Source organism: Juglans microcarpa x Juglans regia, chromosome 4D (assembly GCF_004785595.1).
Source record: "Juglans microcarpa x Juglans regia isolate MS1-56 chromosome 4D, Jm3101_v1.0, whole genome shotgun sequence".
Taxonomy (NCBI): Eukaryota; Viridiplantae; Streptophyta; class Magnoliopsida; order Fagales; family Juglandaceae; genus Juglans; species Juglans microcarpa x Juglans regia.
In genome coordinates, this window is record NC_054600.1 from 27,095,945 (window position 1) to 27,099,993 (window position 4,049).

Sequence of the window (4,049 nt, forward strand, 5' to 3'; positions counted from 1 at the left end):
AAGACCAAATCGAATTAAATAAAAGTCATGTTATATACTGTTATGAGTGTTTAAACGTAATGCAATTATCTTATAAAAGAGTAAGATTTGTTATTAAAAATTTAATTTTTTTTATATAAATCTTGTAATTATTTATTATTTTTTTAAAAATTGCGAAGTGTTTGTTTACTTTACAATTATAAATATAATTTGTGATAGTCTTTTATATATTATTGGCTTTTATTTTGATTTAATTATTATTATTGTTGGTATTGTTTTTTTTCTTTGAGTAGATCCAATAAAGCTCACTTTCAACTAATAAAGATATGTATTCTTTGCCTCTTTTTAGGTTGACGAAAAATTAAAGGATAATAATCTTGGCTCCAAATAGATAAATTACACCTAAGTCATTTATAAAAAAAAAGTGAACGATATTAAAAATATATTTTTTTTAAAATATATTTTTTTTTTATAAAAATTTAAACAAATTTATCTATTTGATACTCATATATAATTTATCAAAAACAAAACATGAAAGACCAAATTGAATTAAGTAAAAGTAATGTTATATACCGTTATGAGTGTCTAAATGTAATGTAATTATTTTATATAAGAGTAAGATCTGTTATTAAAAACTTAATGTTTTTTATATAAATTTTGTAATTATTTATTATTTTTTTTTAAATTGCGAAGTGTTTGTTTACTTTACAATTATAAATATAATTTGTGATAGTCTTTTATATATTATTGGCTTTTATTTTGATTTAATTATTATTGTTGTTGGTATTGTTTTTTTTTCTTTGAGTTTGGGCTTTTTATAGTGGTTTTATAATTATCTATTTGAATTGGGTTTTGTGGGTATGATTTTATGCCCAGCCCGTATGAGTGAAATGGGAGCCCAGCCTTATAGTGATTTTATACAATGATCTATTTGGATTGGGCTTTGTGGGTATGATTTGAAGCCCAGCCCGTATAAGAGAAAGGGGAGCCCAGCCCTTTTGAAACGCCGCCGTTTTTGCGCAGATCAAATGAAACCCTACGGTTTCATATTTGTCTCTTCCGTTCTGTAATGCGCCGCACAAACCCGAACCCTCTTCTTCTTTCTTCTTCTTCTTCTTCTTTCTTCTTCTTCTTTCTTCTTCTTCTTCTTCGTCGTGTTGCCGAAACCCTTGGGAAACGGCGCCGCACGAATCCTTCCCTCCCTTCTGCCATTTCTTCTTTCTTCTTCTTCTTCTTATTCTCCTTCCGCTCTCTCCCATCTTTTCTTCTTCTTCTCTCTTCTTTCTTCTCCTTCTTCTTGTTGTTGTTGTTGTTGAACCTTGCGCCGCTATTCACCCACCCTCGCGTGGACCATCGGCCTCACCTCACCCTTTGTCTTTGATTCATGGTAATTTTTTTTTTTTTTTTTTTTGTGTTTTTAAAATACTTCAAAATCTAGATCTGGTTGATGAAAAAACCCTAATTGTTTTATTAGGGTTGCGCCGCCATATCCATCTCCCGGAACTCACCCACCCTCACGCGGACCGTCGGCCTCACCTCACCCTTTGTCTTCGATTCCCATGGTAAGTTTTTTTTTTTTTTTTTTTTTTGTGTTTTTAAAATACTTCAAAATCTATGTTCTGGTTGATGATATTATGTAATTGTTTTATTGGGATTTTTAATTTAAGATTTTTGTTATTGTGTCAGCATCTATTAGGGTTTTTTTTTTTGTGTTTTTAAAATACTTCAAAATCTATGTTCTGGTTGATGATATTATGTAATTGTTTTATTGGGATTTTTAATTTAAGATTTTTGTTATTGTGTCAGCATCTATTAGGGTTTTGTAATTATTTATATGTTGTTAACTGGTGAAATCTGTATATATAGCCATTAATAGAAGAATATCCATGAACATACAAATACAGCAAAAGCAGCACGAATTTGTGTAATACCCTAACATTTAAAAATTGCACTTTGTAATTTTTTTCAAAACTTGGCAACAATTTGGTAGTTGTACAAATATAATAAAGTTCAGTAAACAATCTAGGTTGCTAAGTGAAGTGTATAAGAATTCATGATGCTGAGGAGATACAACTACAAATTCAAAAATATATAAGCAGCAACTACCAAAAAATAAAATGAAAAAAAAACTAATATATTTAAATAAATTGTTTATAAACTGCATGACAAATGAATTAAGTACAAAAAGAAAAGGCCTTATGAGAAGTCGCAAACTCACCTTTGCAGTACTGGCAGCTCACAATCTCCCTGCCAATATTAATAACAAAAAATTCATAAGTAATAAATATTTTTTAAAATTAAAAAAAAGACGTATCCCAAATATATAGAAAGAAATAAATAATACCATACACTTACTAAGATAAGAGCTACAAATGTGCAGTTGATCCTCACCCAAGAACACCTCACAGAACTGGGAAATCAGCTGAAAACAAATCATCATCAGTAAAAACCAGCAGTAAACATAAAAAAACAGTAAAAGGAAAAAATGGAAGAGAAGAGAAGACCAGAATCTGCTTGATCCTTATTCACCTATATGACAATTTGCTTGATCCTTAGTAAAGATCAGAATTTGTGTAGTTGGAAGTGAAGTTGTATGTTTTGCAAAGATCAGAATTTGGTTAGTTGGAAGTGAGGCTGCATATATGTGGTTGGGTTTGGTTAAGTTTGGCCTCTCAAAAGACATTATGTTTATATATAAACTGCAATGTCTCGCCTCCTCCCATACTCTTATCTTTTAATCCAGAGTATTAAGTTATTTTGTTTTCCTTGGCAGCTTCTTTGGCAGCTTTTGTTTTCTTATCCACTGAGTATTAGGTTATTTTAAGTTTATTATTTTTCACCTTTATGTTTTTACAGTAATGTCAGTCCACCACTTTCTTGTTTTTCATATCCTTTAGTCAATTTTGCAGTTCTCCTTTAGGTTTTGACAGTTATACCAGTTGACTATTTTCATGTTTTTTCGTTGTATGTTTTTTATTTGGGTTTACTGTTTTTATCCTTTATAATTTGGCAGATATGTCAGCACAACATTTTTATGTTTTTCTGTCTACTTTTTCTGATCTGCAGGTTGAACCTGCTTTCTCAGTAAACAGGCACCAGCAAATTGGATGACAGAAAAGCAGCAAATTTGACAAGTCCCTTTCAAATGCATAAACTGCAGTGCAGTTGGGTTCCATGCATTTTTATCAAAGGTAAAGCATGATCATGAGGACACGACCTCAATCATACTATATGTACATACTCATGATCATGATCATGCAAAGAAACTACTCATATACTCATATTAGCTAGAAAAAAGATTCCATATCAGTAGTGTATTTGAGGTGCCAATAAACTGACTTCAAATAAATTATTTTTTAGGAAGCATTGTTTATGATGGTTATTTGATTTAGTTAAGCTTAGTTAAGCTTAGTTTTGCAATTTCTCACATTATCCATTGAGTATTAGATTATTTTGAGTTTATTATTTTTTTGCTTTCAGTTATGCAGTGCAGCACTTTCATGTATTTTCGTTGCATGCTTTTTAATTGGGTTGAACAACTTTTTTTATGTTTTCCTGTTGGTTATTTGATTTAGATAAGCTTAGTAGTTTAAAATATGTTGATTATCTTGAAACTACTGTGACATATGAAAGTGGTGAAAGTGATTTACAAACTACTCATATACTCATGTTAGCTAGGAAAAAATTCCATATTATGCACAGACCAAACAAATTCTGCTTTTCTTTATTGGCGTGCCACACTGCCAACAAACAGACTTCAAAGATGTGAAAGCTCAGTTTGGCAGTTTTCCACATTATCCATTGAGTATTAGATTATTTTGAGTTTATTATTTTCCTGCTTTCAGTTATGCAGTGCAGCACTTTCATGTATTTTCATTGCATGCTTTTTATGCAGGTGTTGCTCTGCAAGTTCAATCAGTGGAATCAGCTGAGATGATTTAACAGAGCACCAACGATGATTTAACAGAGCACTAACGGAAAACAAGAATTTCCGTTAGGCTCTGTTAAATAGCCACTTATATATATAGAAGATATTATATATATATATGGAAAATAACTAATATACCATT

At 30.6% G+C, this 4,049-nt stretch overlaps 1 long non-coding RNA gene across 1 annotated transcript; it reads left to right on the plus strand.

Annotated features, from left to right (window-relative positions):
* The first annotated feature begins 1,122 nt into the window (after positions 1-1,122).
* LOC121261400 lies at positions 1,123-3,202 on the plus strand. Its single transcript, XR_005939891.1, has 3 exons — positions 1,123-1,366; positions 1,454-1,541; positions 3,046-3,202. It is a non-coding gene; the product is annotated as an uncharacterized LOC121261400 (long non-coding RNA).
* Positions 3,203-4,049: the final 847 nt, after the last annotated feature.